This window comes from Pteropus vampyrus, unplaced genomic scaffold (genome assembly GCF_000151845.1).
Source record: "Pteropus vampyrus isolate Shadow unplaced genomic scaffold, Pvam_2.0 Scaffold83, whole genome shotgun sequence".
In the NCBI taxonomy this organism is placed as follows: domain Eukaryota; kingdom Metazoa; phylum Chordata; class Mammalia; order Chiroptera; family Pteropodidae; genus Pteropus; species Pteropus vampyrus.
The window spans coordinates 7,467,429-7,491,403 of record NW_011888864.1 but is presented as its reverse complement, the minus strand read 5'-3'; the positions used below and the strand labels follow the sequence as shown (position 1 = coordinate 7,491,403).

At 41.2% G+C, this 23,975-nt stretch overlaps 1 protein-coding gene and 1 pseudogene across 2 annotated transcripts in view; one reads left to right on the top strand and one right to left on the bottom strand.

The window, feature by feature from the left end:
• Positions 1-23,975, top strand: part of FARP1 (FERM, ARH/RhoGEF and pleckstrin domain protein 1) — a 280,577-nt gene that overhangs the window by 68,703 nt on the left and 187,899 nt on the right. The gene's annotated exons all lie outside the window — the stretch shown is intronic.
• LOC111741920 lies at positions 15,925-16,024 on the bottom strand (annotated as a pseudogene).

The window sequence follows — 23,975 nt, the reverse complement described above, 5'->3', positions numbered from 1 at the left end:
CAAGCAGATAACCATTCCCAGCTTATTTGTCTCTAAGGAGACTACCTGCTTCATGCCGCCAAGGGGAAACTCAGATGAAATTCCTTTTGTACAAATATCTGGCAGAGCCCTGGACAGATATTGGGTTCTCATAAAAGTTAGTTAGTTTTCTTTCATTCTAAGCTTTAGTTTCATTATTGTTCTTTAACAGAATTGAGACCCTGCTTTCACTGTAGAGCTGTTGGGTAGGCGAAATGAAAAACGGAAAGCATATGAAAGCACTTTAAAATAAAAAATTGCATATTTGTGTCAGGTGGAGTGATTCTTTCCTGTTCCGCGCCCCCACCCCCAACCCCTCAGCTTTTTGTATTGTCTCACATTAGACTTGAGCTTTCTAAAATAGAGATGTACCCCAGGTGGTTTTCGGAGGTCTGTAAGAATGAAGTACCACTTGGACAGTTGTGTTGGATTCTCAATTTCTGACAAGTACATTTACTTCCTTTTTTAAACACGCGCGCACACGCACACACACACACACACACACATCTGTAGCTTTTCTGAACTTCAGATAGGTTAGGTTTTAAAATTGAGGGGTGTTCTTGTAGCTTAAAATTTTTATGTGCATTTGTGCTTTGCTGAATTCTTGGTTTCTGTTTACTTGCCTCCAAACTTCTCCATTTTCCTAGAGCCAGGATTTTTCTAGGAGAACCTTGCCATCCACTGGCACAGACCAGACGCTGGGTTTCAGGGCCCGTCAGGGCAGCTCTTCACAGTGTGGGCTCCGTGGTCCCATTTGAAGGGAGCACTTCACTGGCTTAGACACTCCTGTTTGCATGTTTATCTGAAACATATTGACATGCAAATAAGACTGATCTTTAAATTCTGAGCTGTTCTTTATCATTCAGTTGTTTGTTACCTTCCATCACCTTGAACATTTGAGTTTGGCCTCATGATTTTAACTCCTAGGGAAAAATATGGAATGGGTTAATCAGTGTGATATCTTCTGTAGTAAAAATGATTGTATAAAAGAGCAATTTAAAAAGTCTTTAGTACTTTATATCTGAGTGAGAGCTTTGTAGGTTTATCTTTCCCCATTTATACAAACAGGAAGTTAACCTAGATACCCACAATGGAATTCTGTGGCTCTGGTGTTATTTTATGGAATGTGATCTTGGAAACATGATATGAGTTCCACAAATGTTTATGGACACTTGAGGCAAGGTGCTGCTGGTGATAAGAAAATGAATAAAAATAATGACTACCCTTTAAAAAATCCCTTGCTGTATACCACACATTGTGCTAAGTCTGTGCATACATTATCTCACTGATGCCTGGCTGATCAGTGACCCCATGAAATAGGCATGAACGACCCTGGTGTGGCTTAGAGTACATATGGAACTTGGTCTAGGTCATAGAGCTGGGGACAAGGAGCTGGGGTCCCAGACCACCACGTGCCCACATTTAAGCCTTGTTTTCCAGGTTCTGTTAGATGATCCTCAGACATAAGCCCTCAGAGAGAGTAACCCAGCATGTCAGTTGTGCTGGTCCCACAGACAGATGCCAGTGATAGATGCTCTTATGCGGGTAGGATGTCGAACAGGGCTGAGTCGGAGGGAGGGACACCCAGTGACTGGAGGACTCGAAATGTCCTATAAACACGATGGAGACTCAGACAATGATCAGGGCCTCAGACAATGCCAGGAGCTAACAAACATTAGAGAAATGGAGGAGGTAGAATTAATAGGACTTGGCACCCAGGGAGTGGGAGAACACAGACTGTCAGGTTTACAACGTGAGTGGCTCTCTGCTGTCACAGAGGTCTAGGAAATGAACTGGCACTGGCCTTTCTGTGACAACTGTTACACTAGAAATAATGTCTTTAGATGACGTGAAAGGAGCATTGCTAATGTTGCTAGTAAAAGACATTGCCTTATTTTAGTCATGAAGAAGAATCTGTGGCTCTCTAAATGAACCTCCAGGGTTCATAGTGGTTATATAAATTGTACAAACAGGAAGTGTCAGATGGAGGTTGACTGTTTGGTTTCCATTTATATTAGGAAAATTATATTTACTCTTTGCATTTTGATTTCCTTGTCATCCAAAAGCTAGTGTTTAGCATGCCACACCTAAGTGATGGCCACGCTGGGAAAACATTTAAATTCGGCATCTTCAGCAGACTCTGTTCAAAATCGTTGGAAGGGAATGGGGTGATTGCTTTCATTTATATGATTAATTTTGATACAATTTACTTATGAGGTGTACTATAAAGTTCATTTGGCTATTGTGTAATCTTCCAGTGGTCATTTGTCAGAATGCGCTTTTGTAAGCAAACAGAACTCAAACGTTCAGTTAGCTTTGGTCTAGACATAAGACTGAATGCCTGATGCATTGAAAAGCAAGGCCAAAGAGCATTGGTTATTCGACTATCACAGCAATACCTTTTTCATCATTGAAATCTGTATTAGTTCTCTAGGGCTGCTGTAACAAAGTACCACAGTCTGGGTGGGGGCAGGGGGGGCGGTGTTCTTAAACAGCAGCAGTTTATCCTCTTACACTTCTGAAGGCTAGAAGTCCAGGAAGAAGATGTTGGCAGGGTTGGTTCCTTCTGAGACAGAATCTGTTCCGTGCCTCTCCTAGTTTCTGGCGGTTTACTGGCAATCTCTGGTGTTCTTTGGTTTGTAGACTCAGCATCCCGGTCTCTGCCTCCATCTTTACATCGTGTGGGTGTTTGTCTCCAAATTTCCCCTTTTGATAAGGACACCAGTCATACGGAATTAGGGCGGACCCTAATGACCTCATTTTAGCTTGATTTTCTCTGTAAAGACCCTATTTCCAAGTAAGATCAGATTCCGGGGTGAAGACTTCAACGTATGAATTTGGGGGATACAACCTAACCCCATAACAAAAGCATATTTAGCATTGTAAAAATGAGGGAAAAGAACATATTTCATTGTGAGCCTCAAGGCTTTCTCTCAACACATTTCTCCTTGAAATAAAGCAGTTTAGTCTTTGTTCTCACTGTAAATTTTGTAGAACTATTTCCTTGGTATTTTTTTGGGGGGGGGGATGCTTAAAGCTCATTGTGTATAAAACTCTCTCTGATAATTTAAAGCAGTCCTCAATTTCTGGTTCTAAGCATGTGTCCCTTAACTAGGAACAGCAGAAAATGAGAAAAGGCATGTGGCTGATCTTCTCACACAGTACAGGGGACATGGAATGTGATAGATGTCCAATATAAATATTTGGTAACAGTTTTATGAAAGTCCGGTGTTTGAGATATTTTTCCAGTGCTGGCGTTGAGCTGATTTTCTGAATCCTGGCTGATCTGGCTCTCTATCTTGTCCCTCCCATTACATCTGCCCTTCAACTTCATAGTGACCCCCACTCCCTTGACCCTCTTCTCTCGGGCACCTGACCCCGATTGATTCCGTGCTCTCTGTTCCCATCTCAGTGATTTATTGTTTAGGACACCCAGCCTTTGTCAGCACCGCAGCTTCTCCCTTGCCTTGCTGTGATTCTGGCAACAGCCATGGCCCCTTTCTTCTCTGCTGCTCCATCCAGGCAATTAAGAGCTGATGGAAAAAATTATACTACAGCACAGATTGTCGCCACTGTTAATTTACTAACTCACATCTCACCTGGTCCTCAAGGCGTCCCAGCTGCTCTAACAGACTGTCCTTGGTCACCGCTTTCCTGTGTCCCACGGTGGCGCTTGCAGACTTTCCAGTCCTTTCAGGTCCTCTTACTCCTGCAGCCCCACCGGACAGGTTCACAGCAGGAAACAAATGGTACGTACCCTCACAAGGTTTTACCTGGAAATAATTTGCCGACAGGACAGTTCATAGAAGTGTGGACAGGAAGAGTTCAGGAAACCAATAAGAGACATGAAGCAGCAGCGGGAAGCTGTTATTGCCCTTAGTCTTAAAGGGGCAGGGAGAGGTGCTGGTTCTCAACCTCCCCCAACTAAACCCAGCCAGAAGCCCAGGAGAACAAGTGAGCTAAGGCGGGCAGTCTGTGGGGGCCAGCCAGCAGGGGCAGTGAGAACGTAGGCAGGGCGCCCTTTCTCAGGAGATGACCAAGACTCCTACCCCACAGAGAAAACTAAGGCCAGCAGACATGGGCTCCCTCAAGGTCATCCTCTAAAACTTTGCTTGTCTCTCTTCCTCTGTCGTCACTCCCCCCCTGCAGTGTCAGTGGATGGGCTCCTCTCTACACCACTGACCTCTGTCCTTTACCCCGTCTCCCGCAGAACATTGCTTCACACATAGGCACCACCAACAAAAAAATACTTTATTCACATATAAATTCGGTGATTCATGGACAGGCTTTAATTTGCAGACAGCTTTCTCAGTAGAATCTAAATGATGAAGAAAAATAAACCAAACGGGTGTGTAGTAGTTCTAGCAGGCATATCCTGAATATACGAGTCGAAATAAAACTTAGGTATTATTGTTAGTCATCTTATCATCCCTTAGCCTGATTTAATTATTTAATTATTTTTTAAGTACCAGGATGACATTTTATTAGAGCTGTTACATGGAACGTCTGGTTTCTTAATACAGCACTGAGAATTACTCCTTCCTTTTATTAGCTGGGGTTCAGTTGTGTTTAATAGCTCGCTGCACCCAGGTAGATTACAGTGATGACTGGAGTTCCCGTGTGCTGACCACGTGAGGAAGCGCCTGCCCTCGCCCCGCTGCCTTGCTCGGTCTCCTGGTATGTTGAGCCCTCACCCATTATTCACATCGATAGAGGAAAACCTTCATTCTCAGCAAAGTCTTCGTGTTTCCTGTGAACTTTCTGAACTCTAATCAGAGAAAAAGATGATTTCTTTTCCCCTACTTTTCTATTCCAAGGGCAGTTTCTTTAAGATGGGCTTTTCTGTTAGTGCCCACCACCGCCTTCTCTGAAGCTTCCAAAAGGCACATGACGGTCTTAGAAAATAAAGTCTTAATTTCCTCCAGAAAACTGGTTCAACAGAAACCGAGACACTGCCAGCAGCCCTTCGGCGTCCTGCCATCCTGGGGCCATTCTGAGAGAGGTTTTGTGTGGGTACAAGTCGCATTGCTTAGTTTCCAAACTTATTTTTCCCCTCTGGCTCCAAAAATGCTTGACTAAGGGGCCAGGGGAATTGGTTTCATTTTTGGTCATTGTTTGGTGGTACACATGGTTCTAGACTAAAGCAAGTTCTTTTTCTCTGTGCCCCGTACCCACATGAACGTTGGAGCCGTCGGTAATGTTTTAAGTCCGACTGGCCACACTTTCCGCTGCAGCATCAAGGTGACACTTCAGTTGCAGTCCATTCTCCTGGGCTTCTCCCTCCCTTACCGACCCAGTTTGACATTTGTTGAAATACAGGTATTAGTTTGCTAGGGCTGCTGTAACAAAGTACCGGAGCTGGGGCAGCTTAAACAGAAATTTATTATCAGAGTTCTGGAGGCTGAAAGTCTGAGATCAAGGTGTCGGCAGGGTTGATTGTTTCTGAGGCTGTGAGGGAGAATCTGTTCCATGCCACTTCTCAGCGTCTGGTGGTTTGCAGGCAATCCCTGGTGTTCTGTGGCTTGTAGATGTATCTGCCAATCTTTGTGTGTGTGTGTGTGTGTCTGTCTGTCTGTCTCCCAGTTTCTTTTATAATGCCAGTCATATTGGTTTAGGGCCCACCCTAATGACCTCATCTTAACTCGATCACCTGCAAAGACCCTACTTCCAAATAAGGTCACAGTTCCACATATACACATAGTAGCTTTCATTGTTTGATTTCTTTATGAAACATTTGAGAAGTGGACGGGCTTTTTGCTGCTGTGACTTTTAGCTGTGCAACTTATGTATGCAGTTTTTTGTTTTGGTTCCTTTGGAGCACAATGTAGATTGAGGCATTTTCCCAGTAATTAGTTCTCCAGGGCTGCTGTAACAAAGTACCGGAGCTGGGGCAGCTTAAACAGAAATTTATTATCAGAGTTCTGGAGGCTGAAAGTCTGAGATCAAGGTGTCGGCAGGGTTGATTGTTTCTGAGGCTGTGAGGGAGAATCTGTTCCATGCCACTTCTCAGCGTCTGGTGGTTTGCTGGCAATCCCTGGTGTTCTGTGGCTTGTAGATGTATCTGCCAATCTTTGTGTGTGTGTGTCTGTCTGTCTGTCTCCCAGTTTCTTTTATAATGCCAGTCATATTGGTTTAGGGCCCACCCTAATGACCTCATCTTAACTCGATCACCTGCAAATACCCTACTTCCAAATAAGGTCACAGTTCCACATATACACATAGTAGCTTTCATTGTTTGATTTCTTTATGAAACATTTGAGAAGTGGACGGGCTTTTTGCTGCTGTGACTTTTAGCTGTGCAACTTATGTATGCAGTTTTTTGTTTTGGTTCCTTTGGAGCACAATGTAGATTGAGGCATTTTCCCAGTAAGTGAAAGAGACCTTTATCTCCCAAAACTCTTAAATCACATACATAATTAAAACGAGACCTGTAGTATGGACAGCCGTATTAGATGAGCAGTCTCAGCTGATTCAATCAAGTGAACTGTAGAAGTGGGTTGGTTTTGAGTAATTTTTCTTCCTTCCTCAGCATTTTTCAGTGAGTCTGTAATGGGAGAGTGACAGCTTGAAAGTCACTGTGTCGTACCTCCCAACATCATCCTCTTGCGTTTCTAGCATCATTCACTCTGATTCTGGCAAATATCCCTTCTTTTGCTGTGTTAGTCCAGGTTGTAAAAATAAGCCTTCCCTGTTATCTCAGCATTCCCTGTCTTCAAACAGACATGCCAAAGAACATCGCTCATCATTAGAGAAATGCAAATTAAACCCCCAATAAGATATCACCTCTCACCCATTAGGATGGTTGTTATCAAAAACCAGAAAATAAGTGTCGATGCGGATGGGGAGAAATTGAAACTCTGTAGCCAGTAGGTGGGATTGTAAAATGGCAGCCATTTTGGAAAATATTGTGGCGGTTCCTTCAAAAATTATGCATAGAATTACTATATGATCCAGCAGTCTCACTTCTGGGCATATATTCAAAATCATCAAAATCAAGATCTTGAAGAGATTTATACACCATGTTCATTACAGCATTATTTACTCTAACCAGGAGGTAGAAGCAACCCAAATGTGTGTCGAGAATGAATGGGTAACGTGGGATATACAAGCTTTTTGGAATATGACTCAGTTTTAAAAGGAAGGAAATGCTACGTCATGGATGAACCCTGAAGACATTATGTTAAGTGAAATAAGCCAGTCACAAAAAGACAAATAATATTCGAGTCCATCTACATGAGATACCAAGGGTAGTCAGATTCTTCCGAAGTAGAATGCTGGTTGCCAGGGGCTGGGGCTGGGGACGTGGAAAGTTATTGTTTAATGGGAATGTAGTTTCAGTTTTGCAAGATGAAGTTCTGGAGGTCTGTGTGAATATATACTTAACACTACTGAGCTATATACTTAAAAATGGTTAAGATAGGAAATTTTATGCTATATGGGATTTTTTTTAACTACAATAAAAAAAAAGACACTAGTTAAAATAGCCACAGCTGATTTCAGCTCTTGAAAAATAGTCTAGATCTTCATTTCTACTACATTGTGCTTTGGTCAAATCCTGACAGTGTAAGGCAGATTTTCGGGGATGTGGGGATAGATTCAACTTTTAGGTAAAAATTGGAGGAGGGAAAATTTCACTTAAACTAAAAAACTACCTTATAAGTATTGTGACTTTAGCTCTGTAGATGACTGATAAAGGGGCTTTGAAGACATCCAAGGTAGCATTTAAATTTCACCAGCATTCAGGGCATCATTGGGTGTTTATCTCCTGTTTATATAACATTAGTTAACATTTTATGGCTCTTGCCTCCCAGAGAGATGTTAAATTAAGGCTAGAACTAGTTTTTTTGTGACCTCCACAGCTGCTAATATGTTTGCCTCACATACCAGGAATAAATAGTTAATAGATCTTCTTTGTTCATTGATCTACTTGTGGGACTTTTAGCAAATCACTTAATGCTAAGGGTCCGTTTACTTCCAGTCGCTTTGTTTGCTGGGTTTTAGGTTATCTAATGATTGAGAACATTTTGCAAAGACAAAATTTCGAGATTGAGAATATTTTGCAAAGACAAAATTTGAAGAAGATATTGTAGTTAAGGTGTTATGCATTCATTATTTTCTGGTAATTTCTGTGTGAATTGGCCAGCTGAATGAGATTCTTATAACCTCAGAAACTGAATCTTTTAATATCACATAAAACGTATCTTTCAGGTAAGCAGGCCAAGTAGTATCTCTCTGCTGCATGTGGCAAATAGATCTGCAATTAAATACTGTTTTTGAGTCAAGTATCACATTCCAAGCAGAGAGCTGCCGAGACATATCATTTGGACCTTGCTCTAATTAATTCCCTGCAAATGATTAATTTCCTACTCTTTGCCCTGACCACATGTTCTCCTCTGCAAAGACTCATTTGACAGTGAAGATGAAACAAGTCAAAATGGTATTTATTATGCTTTTGTTATAGCATTTGGAAACCTGTAGCCAAGAATCGTTTACAAGCAATTTTTAATTTGTGTCCCAAAGGATAGCATTTGGGTAGGTTTTCCCATTACGAAATTTTTTCCTACTTATATTTTATTCACAACTCGAGGTCTCTGAATGAGTCTAAAATATTAACTTATGGCAGCAACAGGGCATGCAGCATAATCTAAGAAGCATTTTTCTTAGAGGGTAAGGTCACAGCAGAGCATATAGTAAAAACTGCAAGGGATGTGTCAGCAACATGAGTAGAAAGCTTGTGGGACTTGCAGTATCTCACCTGAGTTACTTAGACATCATTTGTTTCTGTTGTATTGGCTGTTATAGAGAAGTGGATAAATAAAAAGTAAATTCAATATATAATTTTAGTGAATGAGTGTTTTAAGAATTATTCAGGAAAGAAAAAAAAGCATTATTTAAAATCCAAATTATGTTGATATATAATGACATTTCCTAGCAAATTACATGATGGTTGCTGGCCATGCCCAAGAGCCAGGGAGCCATGGAAGAAATGAGTCATTGCCTCTTCAAAGAACTTGGTATGCCCTACTGCACGAGGAGAGGGAGAGAGGGAAAAAGGGAGAGAGTGTGAAGGAGGGAGGGTGAGAATGAGGGTGAAGGAGGGGAGAGAGGGAGAGAAAGAGAAAAATTGGAGCATTGCTGAAAAAGATATTGTCTATGAAGCTGCTGTAGTAGCTCATTTTAATAATTTCTTGTTAACAAGATGACTTTGAGCATTGGAGGTTTTGGTATCTTTGAAAAGATTATGGGGTTTAGTGAGAACCAGAGAAACATCTGATCTTTAAAAGAAATTAACCCTAAAACCTTAATACTTACCCCTAAAGCAATGTGTGTTCATTGTAGAAAATTGGGAAAATACATAAATTAAAAAAAAAAAGCCCCTATCATCCAACCAGACAAAGGTATTGATATTTTATGGTATTCCCAGTTGTTTTACATATTTTCTTGTCTTTGGGTTGTAAGCAACAGAAAGTGATTCTGGCTAAGGTAAATAAAGAGGGGGGCTTGTTGGAAGGTCATTGGGGCAACTCCCTGTGGCCAAATAGCATGGCCTGGAATTGTTGTGAGACAGGCAACCACCCCGTTTGTCTTTTAGATTATCTTTTTACAAAATCGGAACATATACATATTGGGTGTTCCTCATTCTATACACATTGGAAAACATACTGCTACTGATGGATGGAGGGAGTCTCAGAAAGAACCTAAGAGGATAGGAGGTGCACACAGAGAAATTACCTCTAGCTTGTCAGCAGCCCTGTGATAACAGAGAATGGGTTAGCAGTTCACTGCGATGGGCTTGGGAAGCAAGGAGAACCCCCAAATACTTCCTGGGCCAAGCCGATATTTAGACGACACAAAATTGCATTCTTAAGAACTGGACCAGGAAGGGATAGAAAGGTGATATTAGAAAAATAAAATCCTGCACAAGCTTATTGTCAACTAGGGGAGGGAGACAGAAGCAATAGAGCGGTTTATAGGGCAACATGTAGGTTTTTATATTTAGATGCCATTATGGAACCCATTTTTATTTTATTCATAGGATTCATAAAGGGACCAGAGTGTTTTTCTTTTTCATAGAGAATAAAATATCCACCTTAAAACTTGCCCTTTGACTTAGTCTTTTGTTTAACGACTATGAATCTTCAAAGCCTTATTATTTTTCCTTCACATTGTCTCGCTTTCCCATTTATGTCTTCTTTGTTGCAAACCACAGTTTGTTAGCAGTAACTTCTGATTTCATTTATTATGATGTTGGAGGAGAACTGCTGGGGTTCGTAGGAAAAAAATCTTTATCAGAAGTAGTTTTCAGATTTCCATGCTGTGAAGGTAGATTTCTTAAATGGACACTAGTGTGCCTGATTAGTAAGGCTTGTAAAGATCCTTACAAACTATGTTGCTACTGAGAACGCAGTGGTTGGAAACTATATTTAGATAGTATTGTCCGATATTCCCTGAAAAGGACCATAACTGTTTCCTTGCCTACAGAAGGTCAAGCGAGGACCCCACGAAGGCCTCTGTTTGCAGGTCTGCGTGTCCTCCTAGGCCCGATGCTGGCAAATTTGTGGTTCTAAACGAGCCGTTTGCTGTGCGTTTAACCCTCTGGCCCAGTGAGTGCATTTTTCTTAGCAAGGTACAGATGGTTGAGGGCATTGGCCAAGCATCTTGTTCAGCCCATGTTACTTTCTTTTTTGTTTATATAGAGTTCTTTGTTGAAATAAAGGAGTTGTTTAAAGATGGGGTGGTGTTAATAACATCCTTTTCCTCTAAGTTCAGAACCAAATGACAAGAATGCACACCATTTACCAAACCAATCACGATGTGAGCTCTGTGACTGATAAACGCCAGACTTAAGTGCTGGCCAGCTGATCTGATGGCTGTGCCCTGGGTCAGACAAACTCACCACCCAGTCCCTGGCATATAGATGGGGCAACCACATGTGCCCCCAAAGTGAGAACATTCCAGACTGTGTATACTCTGTCAGTAGGCGGGACTGACCAGATGGTAAAGGTCTAAGCAGGAAGGCCCAGCTCCTTCCTCCACGTTCACCTATCAGATGGATAAAACCCCACCTCAGGGAAGGAACGAGTGAGGGGTGAGGGGAAAGGCCAGGAGGGTTCTGATAAGGAAATTGTTTGTTGTTGTAGGTATGGTAGGAAGATTCTGTACATCGTCAGAAGTTTGATTTCTTGGGGGAAATTGAAAAGCCCTGGGACTTGCTCACTCCTTAATTCAGTTAAGAAGTTCTGAATTCCTAAGGAATATTTTTACTTCCTTTTAAACTTCAAAGATTGTGGTGAAGGAATGACAGGGATTCTGACTTTATAGCGTTATATGTCAGTTATTTGGTATCTGATGCTAGTGCTTAGATCTCAGATGTTACTTAGAGATTCCTCTCCAGTAAAAGTGCCCCGCTTATCTCAGGAAGGTTCTGTCAGTTCCAAGGACTCTTCTCTTACATATTTCCTTTTCTAGTCAGAAATTGGAAAGTTGCAGAAAGTTATCTCACATCTTCACTTGGTGTGAGTAAATATGTCTACATCTGACTCAGGATTTCTTCCCCATTCAGGAAAAAGTTGATGTTTGCAACCAAGTTGTCAGTTTACTAAGCTTTCATTTTCTTCCAGTAAGACTTACTTTGCATTAGTATGTTGGCTGAGTCCTGCAGTTTTTCACCCTCTGCAGGGTAACTGTTTCTTAAAGGAAACCAGCCTCGGCTCGCTGACATCTTTCAATAGTCTGAGTGTTGACTTCCTTTCACCTCATCTCACCTTCATTCTCGATCCTCCTTCTTAGATGTTGAACTTTCGGACACTCTCAGACCAAGGAGGCTGGACATTATTGGATAGTCTTCGAGGCAAGCTGGCCTGGGTAAATGGCTTAGTGGCCACTGTTGGTCTTGAAACCAAATTGTTTATTTTTACATTTAGAGCTAGAACTTTAATCCATCTAAAAGTTTTTCTTGTATCTAGTTTAAGATGGAAAAGCTATTTGTTTTCTTCCAAACGGGTAAGTAAGCCAGCACCATTTATTTAAAAACATTCTAAACCAAATTCCAAATACTTAAAATGAATTTTAAAAAATGCAAGAGATACTCTATTATAGAAAACTGGAAAACATAGAAACATAGGAAAGAGAGACCACCATAGTATAAGTTAACCTGTCAGAGAGTAGAAAATACTTAGAAATGAATTTAACTAGGAGGTAACATGTCTGATAAGTAAAACTTTATGGAAGGAATTAAAAACAAGATCTAAATATGGAAGAACATACCATACTCCTGGACGGGAAGACAGTATCATAAAATATTCTCTCCAAAGGAATTTACACATTTTATGCCCTTGCAATCAAAGCATCACTTTTTAGGATGTGGGGAATATGATTTTAAGTTCATGTGGGAGAATAAATGTGTGAGAATCACCAAGATGTTTTTAAAATATGTAAAATGGTATTTGCTCTTTCAGATGTTAAGAATTTTAGAGCCATTATAATTAAAACAGCAGGTACTGGCACAGAAATGGAATGAAGAGTTGTCGTACATATGGGAAATTATATATGGTAAAATGCATTTAAATCGGTGGGAAAAGAGTGGTTCATATAATAAATGGTGCTGGCTTAGCTATCCATTTGGAAGAAAATACAGCTTTTCCATCTTAAACCAGATATAAGAAAAACTTTCAGAAGGATTAAAGTTCTTGTGCTAAATATAAAAATAAAACATTAAGAAAACATTTGGTAAACTATATAGCCCTTAGATTATACAGGAAACTCTTGAGTCCATAAGGGAAAAGATGAGTAATATATACCTGTTAATTAATTCATTCATTCACTTTGCCAGAGATACACCAGCTTCAACCTGATATGACCATCTCCACACCCAAAACCCACACTCACACCCAGGCTAATTTTTAGCTAGGACACATCGATATGGTCAAATCAGTTTATAATAATTACTTTTCCAGGTTATAAACTTTTCATAAACACCACTTTTAATGTCAGTTAAACGTTTTGCATGATTATTCTTAGACACTTGGGGAAATTGAAGTTGATATATTAGCCCTACAATTACTAAAATTCCCTTTGTAACTGCAGAATTACAGCTAAACCTTGGAGCCAGTCAAGTGGATGGTAGGTTTGAGAATTATAACCCCTTTAGACTTAAGAACTAATGTTGTCCGCCCACCTCCGCCCAGGTATCCTGGGTACCTCACTTCATTATTTTTGTTTTTCTGGATAGAGTTTTTTCTAGAGAGAGTGTACTCAGAGCATCCTCCACCTACCATGACCTTTTTATACAATAGACTTATCCACTGTCTGGGCTTTGTCCAGCCTGATTTTAAATTCTGTCTATTCTTGCAGTCTACTTTGTGTTCCACATTAATAATCTAGTTTCATACTGGGGTTCTGATTAAAGGAAAAAAGGAGAATTAATACGCGCCTATTTATTCTAAAATGTCTGTTTAGACATGTAAGATTGTGCTGCTTTATAGAGAGCTTATTTGGGGGAGATGGATGAGTAAGGGTAGTGGGAGGGAGGGGCAGGAATAGGCCACACAGAGGAATGGGTTGGACAGTACTCGTTATTTACACCCCCTAATTCTCAGAATAATGAAAACACTCATAAAACTATGCATGTATATACACATATATGCATTCATATTTGTATCATATTTGAAAATGTAAGCCCTAACTACTTGGCACTGTTCCTTAAAAATAACAAGCAGTCGTATTTTCAGTTACACATTAGTGAAATTCAGATTCTGTGTAGGCATCCAAAGGAATGTTACTTAATGGGAGAGGGATGGGGAAAGAAAGAGAAGTCAGAACATGTACTCGCCTCTTGGTTTGAGGGAGAGGCGGGAGAGGGGTGATCCTCTAATTCTGGTTTGATCTCTGGTTTTCTGTGTGCTCAAACTCTTTGGCTCATTTCCACATAGGAGGGAAATATCCTGCTCCATATCAGTCTCAGCAACAGAGTTACTTCTGCCCACCTCACACTGCAGGTCCCTGGCCCCATCACCTTCTCTGCTGTTCCCTTCTTCCCATACCTTTCTGGATGGCAGCACGCCCTGTCTCATTGCTCTGGAGGAGCGATCCCCAGTACAGAAGCCCAAAGGACCACGAATCAAGTCCCTTCCTCGTCTGCTAACTTCGGTTCCTGGGGGACGTTGTTCTTCTTACTTGTGCCCATGAGACATGTTTGGCAGGGAGTGCCCAGTTCTCGCGTGCCACACTGCCTATGTTCTTCTTCTTTCTATGGGCTGAGCATATTCTTTGTCAACTGCCTGGGAAGTATCTTTCTCTTGAATTTACTCTAAATTATTTTTCTTTAACCTTTCTTCTTTTTCACCTTTCTGGGATGAAGCCTCCTTTTTTTCTTTCTATAACATAGGAAGTCATTGGAAGAGAAATTTGTCTTTACTGAAGGTGGAAGACAGCCTACTCATTTATTTTCTTCACCTTCCATACTGCAGCCTTTGGTCCAAGGGGCAGGGGTGAGAACCTGTGCAAGAGTGTTGCACACGTGCATTTCAAGGCTCAGACCGGGGAGAGTGGGTATTGGTGCCAAGTCGCGAAGGCACCATGTCAATGTTTCTAGATGATGATGGAGACACGCAGGCCCACTACCAGGACAGACTGTGGCATCTCTTTGCCTGCAGAGCTTCCAGAGTAGCCAGCACCCCTCTGTGCGGGGTGGCAGAGGAGCCCTTTTGGGCAAAGTCAAGGCTTGGAATTGATAACGGTTTGAGCCGGCTCTTCTGCAGTTAGCACTGGGAGGGTACAGAAAACTTCGTCTGGTGTCTTAAGTGTCTGATAGCCGTTAATTAAACTCTTTGGCTTTTAAGAACACCTCAGTGTGTTAAGTAATAAGAATTTAGAATCTTCCATGTTGAAATGGGGGTGCCACGAGGACATGGCAGACCTCTCAGAACTCAAAGCAATATTTGAACCTGACTTTCTCCCATATTTTAGGAGAATAGCTGGGTTTGGACTTCGTGCTCCTCTGTGCTCAGTCCTCCTGTCCTCTCTGCCCTCCCTCAGGTCCTTAGCACCTGAGGACAGAAACACCCAGGCTCAGCTGGTCAGAAGATCTGTTCGTGAATTTTTCTCCATGTGTAGACGAGGGCCATCCATCCTGGTCCTGACCCAGTTCCTCTGGTGATTCTTGGTGCTTAGTGCCATTCTTGGAGTCTCCTGTTCTCTGTTTCAGGCCTCTGCTTTCTTCCCAGTTTACCAATCCAACTAAAAAGATCAGTTAACAATTATATCTAGCATTGTTAGTTTTCACTGGTAGGGTTTGTCCAGGATGGCCGGTCTACAGTATGCTAGAAAATGAAATTCTTCGTTTCCTTGGAGTAACTTTGAACAGCAGCAACAAGGAAACAATAAAATGCTCTCTGAAGTGGACTATGCTACTGTTTGCACATGGCGTTTTATCCTTACAGGTGTGCGTGAGAGATAACTGTTAGGCCGTCAGACAAGGAAGTATTCTTTACGCTGAGTTACCTCAATCTATTTCTGAATAGCATTAAAATTTACTCATAATTTTTACATTTGGCTTTTAGCATGATTAACATTTCTGTCAGAATGGTGTTTTAAGTTGTCATGTGCAGCGAGTTCTTACAGCTTGGGTTTTTAGGACCACCAGTGTATTATTCTCCGTGTCTGAGCTTCTGTGTTCTCTGATTCTCTTGGGCTGTCTCTGATTTACTCTAATTACCATTTGGGCTTTTAAAAACATGGCATTTGCTTCTCTGTGAGCAGGTCACTGCCTAGAACTGGGCACGCTCGTTGTAAGCGGGGGTCCGGTGGTGGCAGTGACTGTCTCCTCCTACCCCCCACCTTCCTCCCCACCCTGGCTCCCATTGGCTGAGCCTGGCAAGTGTGCTGGTTCTCAGCCTGTTTTCTCTCTAATCCTTATGCAACTTTTTAAATGGGTGATATTATCCCAATTTTGCTAATCTTCTCTGTATCGTTCCAGTTTTAGTATATGTGCTGCCGAAGCGAGCACCCAGTTTTGCAAATAATGAAACTGAGTAGCTTGCCAAATCTGTTTATATCAGTTGGGGTTCTCAAGAGAAATAGAACCAATAGGATGTGTGTATATGTATTATATAGAAAAGATTCATTGTAAGGAATCGGCTCACGTGGTGTATGGAGGCTGACAAGTCCCAAGATCTGCAGGTGAATCGGCAAGCTGGAGAATCGGGAGACCCATTGGTGTTAATTCCGATCCAAAGGCCAGCAGGCTTGAGACCCAGGAAGAGCCAATGTTTCAGTTTGAATTCTGACATCAGGAAAAAAGCTGATGTCTAGGTCAGAAGGCAGGCAGACGTGGGAGATTCCTTCTTTCTTGGGGAAGGGTCAGCCTTTTTAGTCTAATCAGGCCTTCAGCCAATTGGGTGAGACCCACCCACATCAGGGATAATATAAATCTGCTTAAGTACAACACCTACAAAGATAGGCCAGAGAATGTTTAAAACCAAATATTTAGTTTTTAAAAAGTAGGACAAATAGTATTTGATATATTAGGATAATATATTGATATATTATCAATATTCTGACATTTCCTACACCAATTTGCTGATAAAAAGATCATTTGCTGGAATCAGTCTCATATGTTTTAAAAAGAAATGAATATGGACTATTAGCCTAAGATGTAGCTCAAAGATTTTGTAGTGTTTCTTTGAAATTACGTAACAAAACAGCTTCATTTCGAGATAGCAGACTGACCTGGGAAGTTCGACTGAGCCCATCTTTCCGTGTGTGCCCAAACACTCTGAAACATCTCCAGCCTCTCTTCTTTGATATTTTCTAAACGCTTTGGATTTGTAATAATGCTTTTCCTAAGCCAGGAGTAGTAATATCTTTCGATTCTAATAATATCAAACAAAAGACATTTCATTATGTTACCTAGAAGCTAAACACTGCTAACTAGCCTTCTTCCCATGCCCCTCACTGTGTAATGAAAAGTGGATGAAACATTTTGGGTCCCTTGACTTGAATGCCTTTAACTGTTCGATAGATTTCTGTCTTGGTTTCAGAGTGGAAGGGGAAATAGTTTTGGTGGCTAGCATTTAGAGAGAAGGTTGCATTTATTCGTGGTCCTGGAATGAGCCATTATGCATAAATATAAAAACTTTCTTTTTGTTATTAATTGATTGGTTTCTAAAGTGCTTGTTTATTTCCCTGTAAAATTACCGTTTTGTAATAGTGATCATACTATTCTGAATGTAATCTGTTTGAGATAGTTCTGAGGTGGTGTTATGAAGTACGTATTGGAGACTATACTTTGAGTATATTGGTTTACAGAAACTGCCTAAATGAAATGATCACTATTAGGTATCTTTTTAGTAATTTTTTTTTTAATTGTTGGGCTCTGTGGCAACTGTGTCTGTTTTTGTTCACTGTTGTGTCCCACTCCTTAGGACCATGCATGGGATGTAGATACCATGTTAGTTTTCTGCAGCTGCCGTAACAGTACTACAAATTATGGGGCTTAAACAAAATTTATTGTCTCACCATTCTGGAGGTTAGAAGTCTGAGATCAAGGCGTTGGTAGGGCCATGCTCCCTCTGAAGGCACGAGGGAAGGATTTGTTCCGCGTCTCCCTCCTTACCTTTGGCTTGTGGAGGCAAAGCTCCAGTCGTGACAAGCCGTTCCCCCTGTGTGAACATGTGTTAGAATTTCCCCTTTTCATAAGGACGCCAGTCGTACTGGATGGGGGCCCATCCTACTCCAGCATGACCTCATCTTAACTAATTATATCTGCAGTGACCCTATTTCCAAATAAGGTCACATTCTGAGATCTTGGAGTTAGGCCTTCAGCATATGAATATTGGGGAGACACAATTCAATCCGTAAGAGGAACCTAAGGTTAAACAAGGTTATAAAGGTGGAGCCCTGATCCAACAGAGTTAGTGTCCTTGTAAGAGGCACCAGAGAGCTTGCTCGCTCTTTCTCCACCATATGAGGACACAGCAGGAAGGCAGCTTTCTGCCAGCCACGAAGAGAGCTCTCATCAGGAACCAAACCCGCTGGTACCTTGATATTGGACTTCCCAGCCTCCAGAACTGTGAGAAATAAATTTTTGCCGTTGAAGCCACCCAGTCTGTGGTATTTTGATACAGCAGCCCGAGCAGACTAATACAATATATGAACAGAAAAATATTTTTTTAAAATAGCTTACCGCTTAATAATAACTAAAATGTTCACAGTAGTATCTTGTACTTACAGAGCCAGGTACTGTTCTAAGCTCTCAGAGAGGCACTACTCTTATACCGATTTTACAGACATGAAAAATCTGGTGCCCAGGGATTAAGCAACTTGCTCAAGGCCACACAGCTGGCAGTGAGGGAGTCACGTGGACTCTAGCGTTTGGCTCGAGTCGCCATTCATGTTCTTTACCTTCGGGCTTGCTCAGCTGTGTAGCATAGCTGCACAGAATTTCAGACCCCTTAATGTCAGCGTCAGTTTTATGAGAACTTTCTGTGGTCCTCCAATCTAGTGCTCCCAGAGCCGCATTTACAGTCGTATGAACCCCATTACACTACCCATGCTGTTCACCCCGTGGAATCCAGTGTAATATTCCCATAGAAATGAAAAATCCTAAAAAAGCCACAGTGAGTTGGCAGGCACTCTTTGAGGAGAAATTCTGCTACAGTAATTTGTGCATAACCTTTTGCTTATGCTTGATATATCTAATTTAAAAGAACTCCTGGGAATGTGGTAAAGGGAGCTAAACTCATACTGGAAAGGAAGGAGAAACTGCCTCTACCCACAGGGGATGCCACTTGTGAGTGCCGTACCTGCATCCCAGGTAGGAAGATGAGCATGTGACAGCAACTTGGAATCGAGTGGTGTTTTTCCAGCCCACCCATTCCCCCTTTAAAAATAAATTTTAAAATTGCCAATTGTAGCCTCAAGAAACCCATATAATATAAAATTTATTATTTTAAGTGTACAGTAGTGTTAAGTGCATTTATATAGTTGTGTAACCAAGCTCCGGAACTTTTTCATCTTGCAAACTGAAGCTGTAGCGCTGAACAGCTAACTCCCTCTTTCCCTCTCCCCCGAGTCCCTGGCAACCATCCAGTTCATTTTTAAAAGTGCTTTATTTAATAGAGTTCACAAACCATACAATTCATTCATTAAAGTATATATAATTCAGTACGTTTTAGCATATTTAGAGTTGTGTAGCCAGCACCACAGGCAGTTTCTGAATATTTTCATCACCCCAAAAAAGAACCTCATATCTATCAGCAGCCACATCTTATTTCTTCTTCTCGAAGACTCTGACAACCACTAACCTAGTTTCTGTCTCTGTAGATTTGCCTATTCCGGCACATTTCATATGAATGGAATCATGTAATGTGGCCCTCTGTGACTGGCTTCACAAAAGGCTTTTTAAAAAATCATTAACTTATTGTATAACCGAAGAACAAAGTATAATAAAAGTTTGCTTAACTGTAACCCTCAATCCAATGGCATTTTTTTCTTTAAAAAAAAAAAAAAAATCTTAGTTTATGGGCAGGAAAAACTGACTTCGCTAGGTGTCGAGATCTCCATTTAAGTGCCCCCTATATGAAGACTTAAAAAAAAGAAAAAAGAAATATGCTTCCAAATGAGATTTAATTAACACCATGTAGGGTCATGAATCTAGTCATATTATACCTGGTCAGAGACTTACTAAACCGGAACAGAAAATGCATAAACTTTGCCAACATCTCCTACATGCATTTCTAAAATAATACCTGGGATTGCAAAGCTGGTAAAGAGAAAGCATGCTTTGCCTTTGTTATTTTAGGGGGAAACTCAAGGTCCTGTCTGGGAAAGATGGATTAGTGGTATGGGCTAGATCTTGCCTTTTAACCCTCATAAAGGATTATGTTTCCTTATGGGTTAATATATCTTCAGACTGTTTCAGCATATTTTTGAAGCCTTTCTGCAACTATGGGAAAATAACTCCAGAATTTAGTACCCAAGAACACTTAAAATATTAAAATATCATGTCAAGGTAGGACACCAAAGGGAAAATGTGCCCGCTTTCTACAAATGTCTCCTATTTGACTCTTACTTTGGACAAGTCCTTGGCGTGTTTCTCTCCCTTATCTCCATCATAAAAACTGGAGCCTCGGGTCCCCCAGATTTAGCAAAGGCCCTCGGGGCAAGAGTTGCCTCTGTTGTTCCATTTCTTGCTTGCTTACTCTTTGCATTCGAGTGTCCTTACTGTCTTGCAGCAGTGCATTGGCAAAGATGTTTATATTTTATCAAGAATTTTGATTGTTTTAAATGATTTCTGTACACATGGAAGAATTTTAAGTGGTTCAGGGAGAGGAGATGTAATCTCCTGAAGGGCTGATCCTCCAGCATGGAAAGGGCCAAGGTCAGGGGTAGGCAGAGCTGTTTAGAAATTCTTGCAGGAAGCCACACTGGAGAGGGGAACAGTGGGAGCCATGCATAGAGGACATTGTCAGGGGACTTGGTGGGCTTGGGGCAGGGTGCGACGGGGCAGGGGCGGGGCGGATGCTCACGTTTCTGGGCGGGCCACTGGATGGCTGATGGCATTGGCTGGAGAGGAGTGCTCAGGAAGATGCTGGTGGGAGAGAGCAAGGTCATTTTGAGTTAATGTAGAATGTCAGGGGAAGGAGGGCAGCTGACTGCAGTTCCAGGCTAGACACTCCATGCGGAGTTCTGTGCACATGGTCGTGGTGCTTGTCTGTGCCGGGCTAGAGCTTTTCCAGAGACTAGTGACCAAGCGGCTGGTCTCTGCATTCTGAGAAGTGAGCAGGGAGGGAGCGAGCCCAGAGGCACACTGGACAGGGACCTTTATCAGAAAGAAGGAGACCCTATTTTCTCAGAGAGAAATAATAAAGAGACTGGGTGACACTGTGCATGATCACGGAGGTAAGTTGGCCAAGTCAGGGAGAGAGTAGGAGGGGGGCCTCGAGTATGGGGAGTCTTCCAGCTCTTCCATCTCTGCCGTCGGCTCAGGGGAAGGAGGCTCTTTGGCCAGTCCCTGTAACTTCTAGTAGTTAGGTATGAGTTTAATAACAGATGCACATTCTGTGGGGCCTTTCTTTAAAAAGCACAAAATTATTAATTAAAAATGAAGTCCAAGGCCTTGGAAGTGTCAGCAAGTAACCACCCAAAGTTCAAGCTGCTTTAGCTTCAGCGTGAATCTGTTTCCACAGTGATTGCTTGAGTGGTGGTGTGAGGCAGAGCAGGAGAGAATGGTGGGTATTTCTAGTTTGTTGAAACATGAATTTATTACTCTCTCTTGGGTGTTTGAGAGAAGAATGAAGATGTAGGAAATTTGGGGGACAAAAAAATTAAAAGGATACTGAAGCATTTTATTTCTACGACAAGTTAAAAAATTGTGAGTATTGTACCCAATCTTTTATTTGGATACTCTAGGTCTTTTGGTGAAAATGAAAATATTAGAGCTGAGGTGGAAATGAAAAGTCATTTGATAAGGATTGGAACAAAACTTGAGTAGTGGTCCAATGGAGGTGAGCCTGTGGCTTTGAAACTCATTGCGTGATGGTTACCTCACTGTTCGGTAGAGAATGATAATTTTAATTATGTGAATACAAAATCTCCATACCGACAGATATTACCCCAGAGAGGGTGGTTGCTTTTGTTAAGTTTTCCAGTATCTCCTTGTTCATAGTGAAAATTTTAGGATGGGATGGGGGTAGGAAAAGGCCTGGGGGCAGGGGGTGTGGTGCAGAATGAGAAGAATTTAGTATGATCTGGAAGTGCCGTATTGTTTTAAGCCAGGCGTTGAGTTTTCTCCTTTGACTAATTGTGAGTTACAGGATATATATCTAGTGTGCCAAATAGTATGGCAGAATTCTAGAGGGTGAATCAGTAGAAAGATTAGGAGACAAGATCTCTGCCCTAATGAAGAGTCTAATCCAATGTGCACCTGCAACAGCTCATGAATAGTTAGTTATCGTATAAAAATGCGGACAAATATAAACGACTAGAGTATGGTATAAACTAAATTCAGGAGTGCCGAGGGAATGTCAGATCTGGCAATGCGAAGAGCTGGGTGGAGTTGAGGATTGGGTGGATTTCTGCCATAGATAAGCCCTGAGTGAGGTTTTATAAAAGGCTATGGATGAAGTGGGCAGAGTTCAGGGGCCTCAGCTGTTAGGAAGGAGCCCAGAGTGCATACCTAGTGCAGAGGTGGGCCAGAAGACCCTCTGGAGAATTGAAAGTGTTGAGCAGTTTCAGTGGCTGAGGCCCTTACTTCAAGCATGTTCGATAGACTTGACTACACTGCATGTAAGTGGGAGGGGAACCTCTTTGGGGCGATATATTCTGTACATCTGGACTAACATGCAAGGCTCTGTTCTTTACCATGCACCTTGTTTGTTTTTCTATTTTATGTGAGGGGTGTAACAGTGCGTCTTGCGTTGGCAGCCTCTGTTTAAAGTCATTTTGTGTTAAACATGACCTGTTTTTGCAAAGACCACCCTGAAAGTTATGTTTTAGATCTATTAAAGGCACATATTTCTTTAATATATAAGCCTAGTGTTCTCTTCTCCCCCAAGGCAACAGAGAAAATTAGTGTCTACTCCCTGCATTGAGACTGGCTTTGTAAATGCTTTTGTCTGTAATAGTAGTAAACATTCACTAGCTGAATAGGAAATTTATTTCAGAGGGGACCATTTTAATGTTAAAGAGGATTTTTAAAAATCTAGACTTCTCTCTAAGTATGAGGGGTGTAGTGTACAGCAGGATGACAGTAGCTAACACTGCTGTATGATACATAGGAAAGTTGTTAAGAGAGAAAAATCCTAAGAGTTCTCATCACAAGGACAAAATTGTTTTCCTCTCTTCCTTTTTTATTACCTCTATATGAGAGGATGGATGTTAGCGGAACCTATTTTGGTAGTCATTGCACAGTTTATGTAAATCAAGCCTTCATGCTGTATGCCTTAAACTTACACAGTGATATTTGTCATTTCTCAATAAAACTGGGGGAAAAATCCACAATGAGATATCACCTCACACCTGTTAAAATGGCTGTTATCAAAATGGCAAGCGATAATAAGTGCTGGAGAGGATGAAGAAATCCTAGTGTACTGTTGGCAGGAATGTAAATTGTTACAACCACTGTGGAAAGCAGTATGTAGGTCTTAAAAAAATTAAAAATAGAACTACCATATGATCCAGAAACTCCACTTCTGGGTATTTATCCAAAGAAAATTAAACCAGGCTCTCAAAGAGATAGCTGTACTCCCATGTTCACCATGTTGCAGCATTGTTCACAATAGTCAAGATACGGAAACATCCCAAGTGTCCTTGTACAGATGCATAGGTAAAGAAGTTGTGAGGTATTTATCTATATATACACATACATACCAACAAACCATGGAATATTATTTAACCAGTGGGAAAAAAGGAAATTCTGCCGTTTGCAACAACATAGATGGACCTTGAGGGCATTATGCTAAGTGAAATAAGACAGAGAATGACAAATACTGTATGATCTCACTTATATGTTGAGTTTAAAAATGTTTAATTCATAGAAATAATAGAATGGTGGTTCCAGGGGCTGGGGGTGGCTAAAGGGGGAGAGGTCAGTCAAAGAGTACAAACTTCTAGTTAAAGGATATGTTCTGGGGATCTAATATACAGCATGGTAATTCTAGTTAACAATACTGTACTATAGACTTGAAAGTTGCTAAGAGAGTAGATCTTAAATGTTCTCACCCCAAAAAAGGAATGACAGTTATGTGAGGTTATGGAGGTGTTAACCCTACGGTGGTAATCATTTCTCAACATATAAATGTATCAAATCATTGTTACATTTCTTAAATTTACATAGTTAATGTCAATTATATCTCAATAAAGCTAGAAAACAATATAAAATAATTTAATCAATGATATTAAAATCTAGAGTTAGTGAATATGAGTTTGGTGTGTGTATATAATACAGATGATATATA